The sequence below is a fragment of the Diabrotica undecimpunctata genome, chromosome 1 (genome assembly GCF_040954645.1).
Source record: "Diabrotica undecimpunctata isolate CICGRU chromosome 1, icDiaUnde3, whole genome shotgun sequence".
Lineage (NCBI taxonomy): Eukaryota > Metazoa > Arthropoda > Insecta > Coleoptera > Chrysomelidae > Diabrotica > Diabrotica undecimpunctata.
Window position 1 is genome coordinate 79,863,549 of NC_092803.1, and position 22,146 is coordinate 79,885,694.

The window sequence follows — 22,146 nt, forward strand, 5'->3', positions numbered from 1 at the left end:
ATTTTCTTTTCTAATTTTCTATAATTCTCTTCCAATTTCTGTTCTATTTTTTTCATGTCTTCTTTGACTTCTTTTGAATTCTCTTCCAATTTTTTTATGTCTTCTTTGATTTCTTGTGAATTCTGTTCCATTTTGTGTTCTATTTTTTTCGTATTCTCTTCCATTGTCTTGTTCATATGCATCATTAATGACATCAAAGCTGCCATATTGACATTTTCCTCTCTTTCTGGATTCATTTCTGCAGTATCTTGTGGAACTTGAACTAAACTCTCCTCTTGTATAGGTTGTGTTTCTACTTCCACATCTTCTTCATTCTTTTTGGTTCTTGTACCTTTCTTTCCTTGAGACATTTTGAGACTTTACTTGTTCAAATATAATTAAAATTAAAATCTATAATTTTTTCTTTCTAATGAAAATTAATTTAATTATATGAGAGCACTTATCTTTCCAAACTAATTCTTTTAAATAGAGAGCCACCGCGTTGGGTGCCAAATTGTTATGATGTGTTTTTTGTTTGAATGATGAGCAATGAGTATTTTTAATAATATAATATATAGGGTTTTTATCGCGGTTCTCAAAGAATTAGTTTGTAAGTACTTTTTTAAATTATCTTTATTATAACTATTATGGAACACACATATATATCTAACCTAACCAATGTAAATTTAAAATAAACTATCTTTAAATTGATACTCTTATAAAACTAATTAAATTCTGTAGACAATGTAAAATTTAAACAAACTATCTTCAAAATTGAAATTGTTATGACATTAACTAAATTATATTAACAAAATTTTGTACCTTTCTTTCACTGAATGCCTAAATGAACTGTTTTCCACTATATAGATTCTAATCACCACTGAATGTCTTCGTACTTCGGTTATCCTTGTTTTTGTGAAATTACTTTTTCCAATTATCAGCTTCTACCAATTTAAGATATAGTTTTCTTCACCAGCATTTATACATCACCAGCAAACACCATTTATATTTATTCTTCTTTTCAATATACCAATATCCAATTATTATAAGTTGATTTATACTAATCTCCAATCATAATATAATTTTAATTCCTTCCAATGTCCATCCAATATTCTTCTAATATACTTTTATAATCTTCAATAATTATTTGTGTATAATTATAAATGTGCATTAAATATATGCATAATTTTTAATCTTCATTTAACTCACTATATTAAACAATTGGACTATCTCCAACTAACTTTCATATTTCTTATTAAACTGCTTGACTGACTTACTAAAACTGTGAACAATTGACTTCACTAACTAATCTACCAACTTTCATAATAAACTGCTTGACTTCTGACTAAAAACTCTCTGACTGCTTGACTTCAGACTAAAAACTGCCATCTTGAATCCAAATCACGGGTATTTATATCTTTTTGGATATTCTAGAACCATCTGGTAAGAGATCATGTTCCAATTTCGTTCTATTTCTTCGATATGGATGTTCTCGAAAAAATATCTGTTCCATCCACCAACATAATCATTATTCCAGAATGTTCGACCGTAAACAATGGTCACACTCTGCACTCTGGAGAATTCGTTTATGTTCCATTGATAATTTTGTTGACATTTAGGCTTTTCAGATCACAATAAACATTCAAATTAGTAACTAACACTCTAATTTAATAAAATACACAATTCAAACAATATATTATTATAACCCCACTTTATATTCCCAATTATTTCCTAAAATGTCACTTGGAGACAGAGTTTGTATAGTTGGTTGCCTAGTCACATGGCTCACTTAAATATATTTACAACAATAAAATACAACTTTTTACAATTATATGCTAATTTATTAAAAATGCCCTCACATAAATATATTTTTATTAAATTCTCTAGTATATAACTTCTTAAAATAATCAAATACTTTTTTATATCTAATATTATGTAGTATATAACTTATAAATTATTTTCTATAAACCCCAATCGTCACAATATATATATATTATATAATATTAATAACATTATCATACAAAACTTTTACTTCGTATTTACATAGATAATTTAGACAAGTTTAGTTCATATTGTTCTCTATTTACTATTAGTAGATAAATTAATATTTTTGTTAATATCTCAAGAATATATAAAACTTAATTCTTTAGAAAATTTGACAAACCGATTTGTAATTGAAAATCCAATCTATATAGAAATAATAGCAACCTACTTTCTGGAATGTCTTTGGAAATTGAGCATTTTTCTGGAAACAATAGTTTAAATTGCTTCTGCATGAATAAGCTGATTTTATACGAAAAGAGTGTTTAAAGTTAGTAGCAAATATCGAAAAAGTTGCAATTCATAACAATAGAAAAGTGTTATTGAGGAAACGATTGGTTTCCTCGTTGGAAGTTTAATCCATTAAGAAGTAATCTGAAAATAAATCTTTTTTATTGGCTCGATTAAAATTAATTAAAGTAATGAATTCTTGATCATATGCTGTTTTCAAAAGTAAAAGAAGCTACTAAAGAAAAGGTAATGTGGAGAAGATTTTCGCATAAGAAAAGGAAGTGAAAATGTTCTCTTTTTTGAAATATTAAAAAAAAATTAATTACGGGCTGAAATAGATAGATAACAATACTGGCAATAAAAAAGTGTGCACTCACAAACTACCATGCGACTATAATAAATTTCACTGACTGAAAATTCTAGACCACTTTTTATTAACGCGGAAATAAATAAACTAATAAATAAGAAAGTTAATAGTTACTTCCTCTTTTGTGTAAAACTTACTGAGGTCGCTGGTTAAATGATTAAAATAATAACAAAAGAAATACAAAATTTTGATTGTGAATAAATTAGCAATTATTTTAAATGTAACGAAAATATCTGGGTTAACTCATTTATGTTATCTGTACAAAGAAAAACACTTACTTTTTAAATATGGTGTATTAATTGTTGAAAGTAGTAGAATAGTAGCATTTGCGCGTCGCTACGCAAGGGACGCATACGTCCTGGTCAAACTAGAGATGTTTACATCGCGATGTCTTGTTTCAAATTTCTTCCCCTAGTATAGAGATAGGCTCAAAACCCTCTGGCCACTCTTCTTAGTTGGTAGGTAGATTAGTGGGGAAAATGCACCTCCATAAATCAACGCTATTATATTTCGCTCTTTAAAGACCATAATTTAAATAAATAGTCCACAGAGATTTGATTTTTTATAGCGTTTTTTGTGCTTGCGAGGCAGTTAATAATTAACAAAGACAAGTGAATTTCTTTGAACTTAAAAACAGATTACCATATGTTAGCCAGTTTAGCAATGAGAATTTACTGAATAGCAGAAAAATAATATACTGTAAACTCTCAAAGTAAATAATTAGTTAGAATATATCAATAAACAATATCAATAAACAACAAACAACAAAAAACACTTCCCAAGAACAATCTTTTGTTTAAAATAATTTGATCTTTAATAATTTAATAATTTGTAGTACCACTCCATTGCTGTAATATTTCTTGGGTAAAAGAATTCCACCTATGCTTCAATCTCTTCGCTGGTCTTTCCTGTGTACACTTTCTTTCATTTACTTTTTATTTTATTATTGTTTTCTCTCGTGTCGGTAATGTATGTTATAATAGGTCTATTACAATCTTGCATACTTTTAGTTTGCTATTTGATCTTTAGTATTCTAAACTATATTTCCGAAATAAATTCACACAGCTAACGTTTTGTTGATTAAACATTTTTCAAACCTAATGCAGAATTGTGTCCACTCTATTTAGTATGGGTCAATTTCTATATATTAAAACTATTATGTTATGTAGTCTATAGTTTTGATGTTGGCCACCGAATTGCATCGTATGGGCTCTATGGTCATGCACTTTGTGATTCTGTAAATATTGGTCTAACCTCCAAGATGAGTTGACGGGCGAGACAGCATAGTGCCGACGAACCGAGTAATAAATTTCACCTGGTCTGAGGAGGTTAAATAATAGATAGATAGATAGAACGTTTATTGACCACTTTACATAAAGTTTGAAGTCCGTATAAAAAATATAATAAAAGATATAATAATGTAAACTTAAAATTAACTTAACCATATTGGCTAAAGTAATATACATATGTAAATATTAGCAGAAGAATTAAAATTAAAAATTTAAGATAAAAAAATCTCTAACCAAAAAAAAAAAAAACAAACCTAAACTGTCACATGAAAAAATCTTTGAAATATGGAAGTAACAAAAATGTGCAAATAATTAAGAATATTCCCGAATCTATGACTAAATAAACTAATACATAAAACTTAGTATATTTTAATAGCAATAATACAATGTGATATGTAGATAGTAAATCGACAGTATTCTGACCAAACTGGGTACACGTTATAAAGGTGTATTGAGGTATTCTGTCTTTGAGTAAAAACAATATGTTAAAAAATGCTTTCTGATCCTATTTTTAAACAGTGGTGGAGACAGAATTTTTATTTCGTTAGGCAGATAGTTATACAAGTGAATATCAATTGAATTCTTTGTGCTCTTTGATAGTCTGAATCGTTGTGACCTAATTAAATCCCTCGATCTTGTTAGATGATCATGTAATTGGGAGTTTATAGTAAACTTATTTTTATTATCGTGAATTTCCAACAGTGTTGCATACATATAAAGCGAAGGTAGAGGCATAATACCCATGTTCAAAAATAATGGTTTACAATGATCCCTTAAATCCGCTCCAGCAGGTATCCTCACCACCTTCTTTTGTAAATTAAATATTCTGTCGGCATGACCAGAGTTGCCCCAAACAGCTATTCCATATTGTATATGACTATGAAACAATAAAAAAGTAACACATTTTAAGGGTACTTTTAGGTACCAAATAAACCAGGTTACGCATTACAAATATTGTACTGGCGAGTTTAGAACTTAAGTTGTCTATATGGATGCCCCAATCTAAGTTGTCATCCATAAAAATCCCTAACAATTTGATGCTATATCCAAAAATGTGTCTTCGATCTGAACTGAAAACTATATTTTGATTTTTACCCTCGTTTAGTTTTAGTTTATTATGTGTAAACCAGTTTTTAATTTTAAGCACGTCGTTTCCTATTTTGTTATTTAAATTATATTGATTCTGGTCGGTACTAATAACGGTTGTATCATCTGCAAAACATATACACCTTAAGGGGTGGGTATAATGAAATATATCGTTGAGATATAGAAGAAAAAATGTAGGTCCTAATATAGACCCTTGGGGAACTCCATGTTCAACATTGTGAAAATTGGAGTAGTTATTATTTAAAAAAACGGCCTGTTTTCTGTTTATTAAATACGATCGAAATAAATTAAGAGCATTTCCCCTTATGCCATATTTGTGCATTTTGTCTAAAAGTAAAGTGTGTGAGACACAATCAAAAGCCTTAGATAAGTCACACAATGTTAAAGACACGAAGTGACCTCTCTCTAGGCCATCAACTACTTCCCTTACAATTTCCTGAATTGCTTGAGTAGTGCTGCATTTTTTTCTGAAACCATATTGATTACAATGAAGTATTTTGTACTTTTCTATGTACTCTATTAAGCGGTTATTCAAAATACTTTCAAAAATTTTACCAAGAATGGAAATAATAGAAATAGGGCGATAATTTTCAATTTCTTCTGGAGATCCTTTTTTGAGTAGCGGTAACACTTTTGTTACTTTTAATACATCGGGAAAAATTCCTTCGATAAGGCAAAGATTATAAAGTATGACCAGTTTATCAATAATAATATCCAGAGTTTCTATCACTAATTGTTTGTTTAAGAAGTAAAAATCAGTGCATTTTGAGTTTTTCAAGCTGTATAATGTATTCCTAACTTCAGTATCACTAACAGGTGTTAAAAACAACGAGTGGCAAGGGGAGTATATTCCCTCCAAAAAATTCATGGCATCATTTTCATCTGTCTCATCTAACGAGTTCAATATATTTCCCGCTACCGAAGTAAAGTAATTATTAAACTCGTTTGATGAAATATTACATGAAGTTATTTTTTTATTTTGAGTTTTATTCCTATGATAATTGATGACTTTCCAAGAATCTCGAGATATATTATCAGATTTTAAGAAAAACTGCTCATATGCCAGTTTTTTCTTTATTGATATTGTTAATTGATAGTGTTTTTTGAATTGATTATACAGAGTGTAATCACTAGTAAGGTTAGCAGTAATTTTTATCTTCGAAAGGTTTACTCGCATTTTCCTTAGTTCATCGTCAAACCAAGAAACAGGTGCCTCAAAATGAATTCTTGACTTTTTTACTGGAAAGCAAACTTCAGTTAATTTTACATATGTGTCAATTATGAACTCAGCTAATTCCGTTGCTGTTATTGAATTGTTTATTAACGACCAATCCACAGATTTTAGTGATTGTTTTAACATTTGGGTGCCTTTACATGTTATGTGTCTTCTGAATATCCTAGCATTGTCAATTTGATCAGATTTTATTTTTAAATTCAGGAATTGAGCACAATGATCAGCAAGGCATGGGTCTACAACACCACACCCAACTATTTCATTATCTATATTTGTTAAAATATTATCTAAACAACTTGCTGATGTAGCAGTGATTCTTGTAAATTCATCAATCCTCATAGTTAAACCAAAAGAAGAAATTAGATCGGAAAAATATTTTAATTCAACCTGACTGCAAGGTAGCTATAGTTGCAGAAGCAATGCGAAGACGTCGATTTGAGGATATATTACGGTATCTCCATCTAAATGATAACTCGCAGATAAACACTGACAGGTTTTACAAGGTCCGCCCTCTGTTTGATTATCTAAATAATTCATTCAAGCAAGTACCAGTTGAAAATTCAGTTGCTATAGATGAGAGCATAGTCCCGTATTATGGACGTCATCCTACAAAACAATTTATACGGGGCAAACCTATTCGTTTTGGGTTTAAATTGTGGGTTTTAGCAAGCCCTAATGGATTTGTGTCTCATGCTGAACCATACTGCGGTGCACATACAAAGCTTCCTGATAGGGGATTCGGACAAGGAGGAAATGTAGTACTAGGACTTGCTGAATATGCCAACCTTCCTAGCGGGACTAAATTATATTTTGACAATTTATTCACTTCGGTGTCCTTACTTGAAGAACTGTCTAAACGAGACTTGGGGGGAACTGGAACATTGCGAGAAAATAGAATAGCAAAGTGGATGAATTTACCTCCCAAAGAATCTTTCAAGAAATGTGATAGAGGGACGACACATTCCACATCTAATGGAAAGCTAACAGCCATTAGATGGAATGACAATGCTGTTGTAACAGTATTATCAAACTGCCACACAGAAGTGCCGTTTAAAAATGTTCAGCGGTTTAGTAAACGTGAAAAAAAGAAGATGATGATTAAAATGCCTGATGCCATTTCCCACTATAATTCTAATATGGGAGGTGTTGACCTAAATGATCAGTTCACTGCTCAATATAGATGCAAAATTCGCAATAAAAAATGGTGGTGGCCACTCTATGCTTGGTCTGTGGATGAATGTTGTGTTCAAGGTTGGCTTCTATATAGGCTTTTAGGTCACGAATTACCATACTTGCAATTTAGAAGACAAGTAGTATTACAGCTTCTTACAAAATATGGTTGTTCTCCAACTAAACCCGGGCCGCATACATCGTTTTCCACTTCCGCTGTTTTGGAAGATCTAAGAACGGACAAGAAAAATCACATTATCGCGAAAGGAGACTCAAAGTACCGCAGATGTAAAATGTGTCAAAGAAGAACAACACACTTGTGTAATAAATGTAATGTACCCCTACATGTGACTTGCTTTGAAACTTTCCATAAATAATTTCCATAATATGTATCTCTAGTTTTGTTAAATCACGATTAGTTTTTAATACATTTCTATTACATAGAAAATTTTTGGTTATCACCAAACCGTAAGCGCTCAGTGGCAACTAAAGTTGCCACTCATTTTGACAACCTTTTGACAGACCTTGATTTTTTTATGTATTTTTTAGTAAATATGTAACACTATTTGTAATAAAATCTATAAAAAAATTTACAACTTTCAAACTTTTTTAGTTCTGAGCACTAATGGGTTAAAATCGATTTAATGGTTTTTGCAAAGTAATTTTGCAATCTAAATTTTCAGTGTTTTGAGTATTTTTGAGTATTCAAGATTTCAAGAGCCTAAGGAATTTTTAAAAAATTGAATAAATGTTAGGCTTATAAATAATTTAAATAACTTCAGCAATTGCTAATCGATTTGAATTTTTAAAATTTATATTAAAATAGCTTCAAAAGACGCTTAAAAGAAAAGAAAAAATAAGATCATGGGTTTATTAATTCCGGAGTTATGATTGGTCAAAATTGATTGCAATTTACATTAAAAGTAAAAGGCTCTAAAATCTATTTTTGGATAAAAGCCTTAACTATACAATTTACATTAGCTACGGACCACTAAGAAACTGTTAAAATGCCAATTAAAAGTTGTATGTCCGTCAAAAATTGACGGAAGTGCGGCCGTCGAGACAAAATCAAAATTTATTTTACGCATTCAAAATTGCGTCGCGCTTAAACATTTCAATTATCTCTGTTCTGTTTCTGTTCAACCAATTTTAATGTTTTAATAAATTATTTCTAGTGTGATGTTTGTAAAATTGGGAAAAGACAATGAAAAAGAAGTTACGTGAATGAAATATTAACAAAAGATAAGAAAAGATAAAAGATAGATAATAATAGATAGAAGTTAAAATATTTCGTTTAACATAAAGATAAATAGGTATAACGATATAAGAAATACGCAAACAATGAACTCAAAAACCATTTTACGAGTGGAATAAATAACAACAGTTATTAACAGTTCCCAAATTCCCAAAAACTCTTCTTATTTAAAGTGTTATACTCACCCGTCGATTTATACTCACCCCAGTGCTGTAATATTTCTTAGGAGGTAGATGGCCAATGTGCGCTTTTCATCTTGATAAGTCGCTAGGACAATTCACGCTAACTTTTCTTTCTTAATTTTGTCACGTGATTTTAACTTGTAAAGTTACCTCTATCTTACTAATACTGTCTAATTATATTTTGTATTCCATATTGCACTTATTGGTCTTTATTTCTTACGTGGTCCATTCTAGTTTTAATTTCTCTTTCTTGTCTGTGATTATGTCATATTACAAATCTCTCTCGAATATTTTCAGTTTGCTGTTTTCACTCGTGTATCTAAGCTACATCTCTGATAGGAGGTGGCGATAAACCTATTGTCTTGTCAGGACAAAGTAGAACTAAAACAAACCACGTTAGAAGAAACACCAATAAATTTGACAACGGAGGACTTAAGAAAAGCATAAGTTTAAAACCCAAAAAGACACTTGAAGACACTGAGATATTACCAGAGTTAAAAAAAAATATTAATTAAACATAAACTAGAAGTGTTATTACCTGTCTGTAACAATTTGCTAAGATGACAAATTTTCAGAAAAATTAAAATTAACCAACCTGGTTCTATTATTTACGCTAGGAAGGTGAATGAAGGAGATACATTCGTTTAAATCCATTTTCTTTCTGGATACACTGAAAACCTTACAAAATGCTTCGAAATACCAATTTGGATTTTAAAAAAGAAAATCAACAATTTCAAAAAGGAAAATGGATAGTTAGCGAATGCTGAATATTAACAATGTTTTTAGAATAGCAAATTTGGCCGCGATAATCGAAAGAATGAAATATATGAATATACCTAGATATCTAAAAAAGATTATTTATAATTATTTATCCCTCACTCTATCTTATTTTTTTGTCTTATCTATCAGAATAACAGTAACCAGCAAAATACAGTTGGACACAATGTATGGAGTTCCACAAATACGATTTGTTATGTTGTAGAATAATATTTTATTTTCGTACTCTTTTGAAATAAATGATTTTATTAAACTATCTTAAGTTTATGATTATTTAAATTTAATATTAAGGATAAATACGTATGTTTTGAATATTTATGTTTTTATGTTTGAGGCATAAAGTGCTGCCGAGCGCCGACTCTTGTGATTTTTAAAAGCGCGCCAGCCCGAGTGTTAAAGCTAGAAGGGGTTATTATAGAGCGCCCAGTACCTTAGAGATGACTATATCCGTCTTTGATGCTCACTACAAAACTTAAAAGTGCTTAGGCTGCCGCGATGCCTAAAGACCCTAAAACTATGTAGTGTAATTTGTCAGGACAAAATTGATCATATTAATAAAAATATTCAAAGCAACGTTGCTAAAACGTAAGTATTTAATTATTATTTTATCCATAAATAAATTGAAAACACCTCGACTGCGACCAATTCTGTGCTTTTTTGTTATTTGCGAACCTACTTTATTTTTGTTTCTACAAAAATTTACATTAAGGTTATAAATCTTTTATGATATTGACTCTTTACTTAACTTTGTTTAAACGTCACTGTTAAATCGAGCAGTCACACCGTTTCTAATGTCTTGCTTAAATCTACTGAACACAGATGAGATTGTATTTTAATCTATTAATTATGAATTTAAAAATTTTTGTTGTAAACAGTGTCTCTTATTGAACTGTTCTGAATTTTCTTGTTATGGTTCTTCATCCTATTTTAAAGATTATTGTATAAGTATATCTGCTAAATCCTCTGCTCCTCCTAAATTTTTCGGAGGAGTCATCATTCTTTAATAATTTTTGTCGATGTGTTGTACGTTAGAATTATATTTTTATTATTTAATATTTTCGTTTGTCTGTTTGTCTCTTATTTTTCAATCTCATCACTGTTTAATGTTTTATAATCTCATGCTCTTCATCACATCCACCACGAAAACACAAGCAATAAAAAATTTAGATGGTCTCCTAGTATGTTACAATGATCGGGAGGTTCAAGTAAATAAAACAATTATTGCTTCTTGTCATGTTAAAATGATTTAAGTAGATTATGTAAGTGGTTAGGTTCAAAATTGTCCTAGGGTCAAAAAAATGAACGACGAAGCACGTACCAAAACTTGCGGAAGAGAAAACAGGTAAATTATGAAATTATAATGAGCGGGGGAATGTCTAACACCCAAGAAACACATTAAGTAGCTAAAAGTGACGTTGCACTAGAACGAAAAATGTGGGGATTACGTGCGGTAGTGTGCCCGGAAGGTTACGAATAGTGCGGCTGTGTTGGGGACATTGGGGACCTAAATCTGGAGTAAGGTGGTAGAGATAACGGCCTATAGGAGGCTCATGACACAAATGGAGATAACAAGTCTGTTACGATTGACATGCGCCTACAAGACTGTGTCTGCGGCAGCCTTTTGAACCATCATTTGGTGTTCTATTGCATGATTTGGCGGTGGAATGAAAAGAGCTACATGAGAGAAGAGACTCAAACCTTACTATGGCCGAGAGAAGACAAAAAAGGAAAAGGTTAATTGAAAGATGGCAAGAAGAATAGAACAGCATGGACGATGTGGCACAGTGGACAAAGTTGCTGATCTCGAACATAAGAGATTGGGTGGACTGTGACACCGACTGGATTATATCCGAACGTAGGTGCTCACAGGACACAGATGTTTTAGAGCCTACCTCTCTAGGTTCGGAAAGGCTTACATGCCTATACCGTGGACACTCGGACACTGTGACACATGCGATGTTAGAGTGCAACAGATGGATAGTAGAAAGGAACAAAATGAAAAGACAGGTGTGAATTTTCTTACATTGACAGAAATAATCGAAAGAATGATTAAAAATAAATAAAATAAAGGTTGGACTAGTGTACACAACTATATCAGTGCAGTGATCAAAAAAAAGAAGAGGAAAAAAAACAGCTGGACCAACGGCAAAGATAAGAGGGAAAGATGCTGGTGCTGGATGCAGGAAAGTTGAAGGTAGAAAAGTGCGTCAGACTGTATGAGTTAGACTGTGAGTCAAACTGTGGGAAACGAGCAAATGACCATCTGGGAGTAAAGCAGTACTATAGTTGAGCCGCTGAAAAGATGGAATGATCATGTGAATGGCACGCACTCTTAAATATTCCTCTTCCTATGTTACCACTTTTCCCACGTTTACACCGCTTAACACAAACGAACTAACAATGTTGCTATAATATATTTATACCGTTTTTTTAGAGGTTATTGATTTACATTAATTTTAAACATTTTCACAAAATTCACCAGCCAGCGAAAGTGAAACACAAATCATGATACATGAAATATTTAAGGTATAGTATCATGACACAAATAATGACGGTGTAAACAGTTTCCCATAAGGTCTAGTTTCGAGCGCCTGTCGATGCTTGCATTGAGTGATCATGCGACCTTGGATTCCATGTTTTAAGTGGCCAGGGTATAGGACCTACAAAGGTCTTCCACGCGCTACCTGGAACAAGACAGGAAGCCCCCTTACTGACAGTGATGCCGGCCTTACAGCGACCATTCCCCTTCTGGATCGATGGAGGACAGAGGAGGGTCTAGTTCAGCATGTAGGCCTTCGACGTACTCTCCGCGACGAGAGGGCATTTTAAAGTACCTCGGGAACTCTCGCCGGAAGTAGGAAAACGAATTCTGCACTTTGGTTTAAAGATTCCAGACTATAAACAGATAAACTTCCAGATTCGACTTATAAAGACGAAAAAAAAAGGTCAACAGCGCCGACATGAGCACGATGTAGTCAAATTCTGACGTAGAGTATTTATAAAAGATTTTTTTTGTCTATGATCTGCCCCATAATAATATATTTTAATCCCTGTCTAGCATTATGTTTTAGTTATTCGCTTTTGTGTATTATGCTTTTACTCGGTTTTGATTTTCATGTATAAAGTCGTGTTTTAGGTGGTTTTTAAATGCTATTGCTTAATACCAGTTTACCAAAAGGTACTTATACTATAGAAAATACTAAAAAAAGATCTAGATCATACCCAGTTCAGATTCAAAAACGACTCGGTACGGGAGAAGCCGTTTTTGCCTTTAATGTGCTTACAAGAAGATATTTAGATATGAATTAGGATCTCCATGTTCACTTCATTGATTTTGAATCCAGTGAAGACACTGGATAAAGATCGATATCAGAATCGATATTAGAAACTTGTAGAACTACTAACAAAAAAATATGTAAACCATTGAAATATACGTATTATATATAATTAGCATGTATATTGGGTTCAGAGGGAAATTGTTAGAAGTTAGACACATGGATGCGTGTTGTCTCCATTGTTGTTTATTCTGACAGTTTAGTTTAATAATATTAGATATACAGATGCCGTATTGCTGGTAGATAGTGCGTAGGGGCTACAAGGACTGAAAGATCCTCTTGAAGAAATATGTTGCAAGTACGGTCTAAAACGATATTTTAAGAAGATAAAAATAGTGATCATTTTCATCAAGTCATCACTGAGGACATAAAATATTCATCTTTAGAAGAAGTTAGGTATGAAGCACTAAGACGTATTATTCAAGATTTGCTGTATACTATAGTTAAAAATAGATTAATGGTAAAAGAAGCATAGGTCAAAGAAGGATTTTCGTGTAAAATTTAACGATAAAACATCGAGAGGAATATAATTACATCTCAGTAGATCGTTTTACTTCTTCTTCTTCAGTGCCTTATCCGGTCCAGATGTTGGCGATCATCAAGGCTATCATGGTTTTGTTGACTGCTCTGCGAAACAGCTCCGCTGAGGTCATTCCAAACCATTGTCGGAGATTTTTCAACCACGAGATACGACGGCGTCGCGGTCCTCTTCTGCCAAATACTTTACCCTGCATAACAAGTTGAAAAATTCGATATTTTTCTTCGTTCCGCATCACGTGGCCGAGGTACTCAAGCTTACGTTGTTTAATTAAATTAAGCACTTCTTTTTCTTTTGTCATGCGCTGTAGGACCTCACCGTTGGTGACATGGTCCACATAAGATATTTTTAGTATCCTTCTGTATATCTACATCTCGAAGGCTTCGATTCGTTTTTCAGTGGCTTGCGTCAGTGTCCAGGCTTCAACTCCATATAGTATCACTGGAAGAACGTAGCACCTCACTATCCGCATCTTGGTTCCCAAACTGAGATCACTGCAGCACAGCAAGGATCTCAACTTAATAAATGTAGACCGTGCCATTTTAATTCTGGATCTAATCTCTTGAGCGTAGTCCCATTGTACGTTGAGGGCAGTTCCGAGGTAAGTGAATCTGTCGACTCTCTGGATCTCTTCGCTACCTGCCATTAGTGCCCCGGGATCTAAATTTGTACGGCTGACAACCATGAATTTAGTTTTCTTAATATTAAGGTTCAGTCCGTATGATACGCTCACAGTTCGCACTCGGTCTAGTAAGGCCTGCAGATCGTTTAGGCTGGTTGCTAGTAACACAGTGTCATCGGCGTAGCGGATATTATTGATGTATTCACCGTTCACTCGGATTCCCATGTCTAGGTTTGTGAGGGCTTCCTTAAAAATCTCATCAGAGTATATATTGAAAAGAGTCGGCGATAGCACACATCCTTGCCTTACTCCTCGCATGATCTTCACTTGGTCGGTCAGTTGGTCTTCGACCTTGACTTGTGCACGCTGGTTCCAGTATAAATTCATGATGATCCGAATGTCCTTCTCATCCAATCCTACTCTTTGTAGTGCGGTGACCATCTTCTGGTGCTGACAACGGTCAAATGCCTTGGCGTAGTCAATAAAACAAATATAGAGATTATTTTACAGCAGGCAAAATACCAATAGCCATGATGGTAACGACCTCCAATAGGGCAAATAGAAAAATAAAGTATACTATTAGGTTATACAAATAGACTATCATGATACGATCTGCTTTGTGGTTGCGAATACCAAGTCGGTATGGTTCTAGCATGAACAAGCATTTACTTTTACTGATTTTTGCTTTAAAATTTGTATATTTACCGTTGTCGCTAAAATTTGTGTATTTCTTTCTTCCACTTATCTGCAAATACTACCTAAATATATATAAAATTGAGTTTGGTATATGTTGCCATTATTTGAACAGTACAATTATTTCGGATATTAAAATAAAACTAGATATAACCAATAAATAATAAATAAATTACTAAATTTTTAAAAAATATTTGGTGTTTTTACTTGTTGTTTATCATATGCGGTGGACTAATATTAATAAAACGAATATACTCTTATTTCACACATAATTACGTACGATTGTAACTAATTGGCGATTATTCGTAAACTGTTTTGAATTTTAGCTCTCTGGATATTCAGCGACAATTTGCTTAAGCGGTTTCCATCAAATTGCTTTCACCCTGTCTATTGTCCGAACTCAACCACATCTGCATTCCTCCGCTGAGCTACTCACCACATCCGGACACAGACATTCTGTTTTGAAATTCTAAAAAGCCATACGCCCCGTCCTCGTTCGGGAAGGAGCGTTGCAAATTGAAAATTTGTGGTCGTGGCACATAAATTCCTGGACAATATCAATGAATCAAATTCAAATCGGATGGGAGATTTACCGGTAGCGAATGGGAAACACGAAAGAATCTGAAACTTCCTCGTTCTTCTTTATGGATTATGGATCCATTATGCAACGGCTTTCTTGTAATGGGATTTAAATTGCCCTATGTGGAAACAGTGGAGTGCGCCCCGATATTGAAAGATTTTCTTTTAGTAGAAATCTATCAGATGTAATTTCAATAAAATGTTAAGTAAAAAAATGTTTATGCCAAATTCAGATAAAATGAATAGTTCGAGATTAAATAACTGGAGAATTTCAAGGCGCTTCATATATATCTATAATGTTATGTAGGAAGAATTAAGAAAATGGAGATAGAGAGTAAAAACAGAAACAACGACGGCAGAATTTTTCAGGAAGGCGGTCTAAAACATAATAGAAAAAATTAGAATATTTAGAATTTTTATTTGGTAAATATTTTTAAATTTGTTAAAAATATTTAACAACAGAGCAAGAACTAGTGAGAAACTTGGAAATGGACGATAATAGGGAAATTAACGGCACTGACCAATTCAAATATTTAGGATTCATACTCTCAAAAAATGGAACCACCGAGCAATAGATAACCAGCAGATCAGCACAGACAAGAACATGTATTAAACAAATGAACGGGATATTGTGGGTTAGACAGATTACCAGAAATACAAAGAAGAGAATTTATAACACCAGTATAATGACCTATGGAGCAGAGAATTGGGTAATAAATAAAAGAAACATGTCCAAAATCACAGCAACTGAAATGGAGTTCATGAGAAGAAGCTACAGAGTGACAAAAATGGATCGCATCAGAAATGAGGAGATAAAATGAAGAATGGCAGTAGAACAAGACATACTTAGCTACATCGAAGAAAAACGTTTAATTTGGTATGGACATGTGAGAAGAACAGATCATACAAGGTGGATAGCAAAGATTTCGGATTGGAGCCCAATAGGAAGGAAGAAAAGAAGTAGACCCTGAAGATCATGGAGGGATAAAGTGGATGAGGCCATGGAAAGACGAGACCTCAGAGATGAAGAATGGCAGAACAGAAAGGACTGGAGACGTTGGCTGAAAGAAGGAAGGCGGCGACAGCTGTAAAAATCCTTAAATAGATAGAGAAAGAATTTTTCTATAGTTGTGGTTAAAATGATTGATGCATTGACATAAAATATAATTTTATGTAAAAGTGAAAATGAAAATGTGTTATTTAATGTTCCTAGAAAATTCACTGATTTTTTTGTAAAGGTTCTTTTAGAAATAACCTAATTATAGATACCTATGAGTTTAAATATACGTAAATATAAAAATAAATCATACGTGAACCATATTTATATTTAAAACGGTTATTAAAAAACAAATCTTAATAATTTTCTGCAAATAAAAAAAATGTTATTTGCAAAACATTTGAGAAATAAATATAAAACATTTACACCTAAACATACGATCGAAAGAAATGGTTCCGAACCCGAACTGTACGGTAGTGAAAGACTTACTGAAAACCGAAGAAAACGGGCGGCCGGCGCCGAGCTTGTGTGATGATAAGACGAGACATCTGGCAACCAGTTATGTTAGGTTGGATTTCGATTTCGGTCCTACAAATAGTTCTTTCACGAACTAGTTCATTTTTGTGAAATAGTTCTCTTAAACTAGTTCGTCTAAAAGAACTAATAAGCACACCTCTACTGCCTTCCCTCGCTCAACCGTTTCCATCTCTCTCTGTTGTTCCATTTTCCATCGTTTAGGCCTTTCTTACTCATGGCGTCGTCTAATTTGCTCCTCCAGGATTTTCGGGGTCGTCCTCTTTTCCTTCTTCCTATAAGGCTCCATTCGGTTATTTTCTTTATCCATCTGCTGTCTCTAGTTTTTCTTACATGTCCATACCACTTTAGTCTTTTTTGTTCTATATATGTTAGTATGTCTGTTTCTATTGATGTTATTTGCTTTATTTCGTCATTACTTCTCCTATCATTCTTGTTACTCTGCATCATCTTTGCAGGCATTCCATCTCTCTTGCTACTATCTTACTGCTGTTTTTCTTGTTTATGATCCAATTTTCAGCCCCATATGTCATAATACTTCGCACTAATGTTTTATAAATCTGCGTTTTTGTCGGATTGCTGTTCTTGTTTGTCCTAATCTTTGTGTAATTTCTTCCTCTGTTGCCTTTTTCGTAATTAAAAACCACAGGTGTTTGAATTTATCCTTTCCTTTGATTGTTACGTTGTCATCAATCTGTAGATCTTCTATGTCTTTTCCACTTGTAGATAGTTACTCTGTTTTCGCGAGGTTAATATCTAGGCCAGCCTTGATATATTCTTCTTGTAGTTTCTTCATTATGTAGCTGAGGTCGTCTTGGTCTAGTGTAATCACTACTTGATCGTCTGCAAAGCTTAACGTATATAGGTATTCGTTCCGTACCGGTACTCCCATGCCTTCGCATTTTCTTTTCCATATAGTTAAGGATTTCTCTAAGTATTTTTTGAATAGGGTTGGAGATGTGGAACAACCCTGCAGGAGCCCTTTTGTTGTGGTGAAGTCTCCTTTGATTCTTGTTCCCATTTTAATGGACACTTTATTTTCTTTATACAGAGCATTTGTAGCTTCTATAAGTTCTGTCTGTATTTCTAATTTGTACATTGTTTCCCATAGTTCTGACCTTAGTACAGAGTCATACGCCTTTCTCAGGTTCACAAATGCCAAGTGTACATCTCTATTTTTTGCTTTCTTCTTTTCCAACAGTTGTTCCAGTGTGTATATGTGGTCTATGCCTGATCTTCCTGCCGTGATGCCTGCCTGATCCTCACCGATTTTGTCTTTTATCGCTTGCTCTATCTTTTCTCGCCGTATCTTCTCATATAATCTTCCTATTGATGGTATTACGCCTATTCCCCTGTAGTTTTCGCATCGTTTTCTATCTCCTTTCTTAAATATAGATGTCATATATGCCTCCGTCCATTCCTTTGGGAGCTGTTCTCCATTTATGGCTTTCTGAAATACCCATTGTATCATCCGGTGTAATTTTTTTGATCCGTATTTTATAAGCTCAGGTGGGATACCTCCAGGTCCCGGTGCTTTCTTATTTTTAATTGCGTTATGGCCGTTCTCATTTCCCTATCTGTTATTTCTATTTCTTGTTGTGGGAATCTGCTTCGTCTTCGCCTGTTTTCTTTTCCAACGAATTGTGGTCTTTGTTCTGTTAATAGTTCCTTGTAGTAGTCCTTCCATTTTTTGTCCTGTATATTTCTAAATTTAATTTTTTCTTTTGAGTTTTGTTTCAATCCCCTCAGTACTTTCCATTACTCCGAAGTTCTTGTACCTCCTATATATGTTTCAATATTTAAGCAGATTCTTTCCCATTCTTCATTCTTTTGCTGTGTTATTTGTTTTTTCACTTCTCTATCTTTTTTTCTATATTCTTTATAAACTTCATCGTTGTTTGTAGTCAGCTATTTTCTGTATAGTTGCTTTTTTTCTTAAATTATTCTTTTTGTTGGTTCATTTATGTTGTGCTGTTGTAGCAAAATACTGGGGTGTGTAGAAGGAGAGAGGTATAAGAAGAGTGGTCTATATATATGGGATAAAATTGATAGAAGTAAAATAGAAAAAAAAATATTGAACGGAATGTGGCTAGGCTAGCAATGTAGGCAAGAGAATGACCACTAGAAACTCAAGGATGGATACGGCCAATTTGCATGCCTTTTAAAGACAGTAAATCAGGAAAATATGTATGATGGATAGAAAAGAAGATATGAAAAAATGAATATATATAATGAAAATTAATAAAGAAAACAAATTGAGGGCGCCAGAAGAGGGATACTACTCTAAAAAGAGTAACGGTCACTCTTCCAGGTATCGTATACTGCTAATATTGATTAAAGTTGATGTAATAAACAAAAATGCTGTAAATGTAAAAAGGTAAGGAAATATTAATAAAAAAAATTATATGCAAAACAAATTCAAGTTTATTAAATATAACTTCTTAGATTTTGACAATCTCTAAGTTACCAAAAAGTATATGAAAATTTCACAATATATTTAAAAAAAAAATGTTGAAAACAACTATAATAAAAAGTGGAAAATTACACAGAATAACTCTGATATAGAGTGTACAACCTACATCTAGGTTAAAAAACAACCTTAAACAAAAAATAATGCTAACGTTGGAAGAACGTATAGCCAAGTAAATATATCATACTAACCTACAATATGACCAACAATATTGTTAAACACCTCTAAATTCAAATATAATAAAATAATATATATAAATGGGAACAAGCCAAATTAAACAATTGAAACGGTATATTATCCTGAAGGGATAATAACCGGAGTTAATAACGCAAGATGAAATATAAAAAATTAGTTAAGTAGACAAATAATGAAATAATTAAAGTTAATAATGAAATAATTAAAGTTAATAAAGAAATAAATGGTTAATACAAAAAACAATGGAAGATAATCTCTGGGTAGAATTTGAGCTCAAACTTACCGATACCTTACACCAAGGGGAGTTATATTAATTAATATATATATATATATGTTATAAAAAAAAAACTAGAACTGGTGAAACAAGATATATATATATATAGTTCTGAATCAAAAACCAACTGTCCTCCTACAGCTGTCTGGAAGGATACTCCCGAATGGTTTCGGTGTCCCAGCGAAGTCCTCCTTGAGGTCCGAAATTAGCACGGAGCTGGTGCTAATTGGCTTAGTTCGATGATGACTGTCCTGCCCTACCTCTAGGTGCAGGCTGGAGAAAAAATGAGGGTGGAGTAGATAATACTCCCTGTCTTGTCCTAAATGACCCTGATTCTTATTAGAGTTGAAGTGGTACTCTCCCTCGGATGTTCTGAGGGAAATTTATAATTCCATGGTAGGTGGCTGAAAACAATTCCCCGTTACTTCCAATCTCAATATTGATAAAAAGAAATCAAAGAAGAAGTGAGGAAAGTTTCTTTCAGCATAAGAAACCGGAGCAAAAAGATAATTATGGTAGATAAAAAAACCATCCAATCGGATGTAGCGTGACCTTGCTTCACATAGAGTAAAAATATACTGGCCTTGGACAAAATACTATATTAAAATATGAAATAATGAATCTGAATAATAGGATATAGATAAAATACTCTAATGTTTATAATATAAAAAATTATTATTTACCAGATAGCTAATCAATTCCGTGCTAGAAATCTCACTTCACCTCCCGAGTTTGCGAAAACACCGTCAATTAAATCGTTATGGTATACTTAGAATATTTAACTTCTTGAAGTGAAGGAAATTATATGCATTAATTGGATTTTCTTTCGCTAACTGCCACTTGTACCACTTCAAACTCTAGATCAGAAGTGAATTTTAATTCACAGTTAATTAACCAAGAAGAGCCAATTTCCACCTCCCTTAATCTCCTGTCATCTCTTTTGGTTCGCAATGGTACCAAATTAGAACAGAGTGACAACTTAAATTATTAACAATACACACTTAATGGGCAAATGAACACTTAAAGTTAGGCAACCCATACTACATCTCTGAAATTATTTTCATATAAATTGTTTATTATTTAAATACAAATTGTAATAAAAGTAACGACTGTTACACTGTTTATTTGTTATATGTTCTTTTTCCCCAAGGGCTTCGAATGCTGCTTATTTTATACTTGCCTTTATATGCTCGTATATTTCTTCAATAAATTTATTCCAACAATAAAACACTAAAAACTTTTGTTTTCAAGACTTCCACAAAATTTATTTTAAGTTATATCACTACAGCTGTCTCCAAAGAAGCCAGAGTGCCTTTCTTAAGTTCATTTGAGAAAAGCACTATGCCGAAACAGCTGTAGGGATAATAATTTAAAATACATTTTGTGGAAGTGTTGAAAACAAAAGTTTTCAGTGTTTTATTATTAGATAAAGGAATTTCCATCAAGTAACGGTCGAATCCATCACTTATTAATAAATTTATTTCTTTTATTCAATGTGACACAACTCCAAAGTTCTCACTGATATAGTTTGAAAATATCTAAAATTATCTGCTATAGTGGCACAACTCAATATTGTATTGCATAGAAACTTGATATCGACAAGGTCCGACTTACACTGCACAACTAAAAAGGGCTAGTATTGCAAGAAACAATTTATCTCAACCGACAACATATCATAGCGACACTACTGACGTCTTGCAGATATTTTTGTTATTATTATTGTGCCAGTTTTTCAGGGCACAATTAAGGCTTTTATCAAGCCCTCTGGTGATTTTAACTCAATTTTGTTTTTTTTTGAGTAAACCACTATTGCAAACTTTCGACGATATAATAATATATTTCTTAATAATCATCCTTCAAAACATTGCGCTGTAATCTATAACATCACAAAAAGATATTTTGTGGTATATGAAAGTTATCAGACGATAAGATTCACTCCATTTGTTTCGTGTCCCTTCGTAAAAATTAAATGAGCACAGAAGTTTTTTATATAACAGGTTAAACTTAAATTATTGTTTTCTAATTTGGAACTCTTTAAAACGCAAATACATTTTTTCACATCATTGATCATTAAGCTTAGGTATTATATTAGTCCAGTGATATTGTGTTTAATGCCAATCATATTTAAAAACAACAAAGTACGTACTACATCTAGACTAGATCTGTTCTTTTACAATTGTCTTCTCGATATACATAGTTCTAAGGGATATTTCGCTTAGTGAATTGCATATATTGACATATTTTACAGTGATTTTTATGCAGGTTGGATAATATGTAA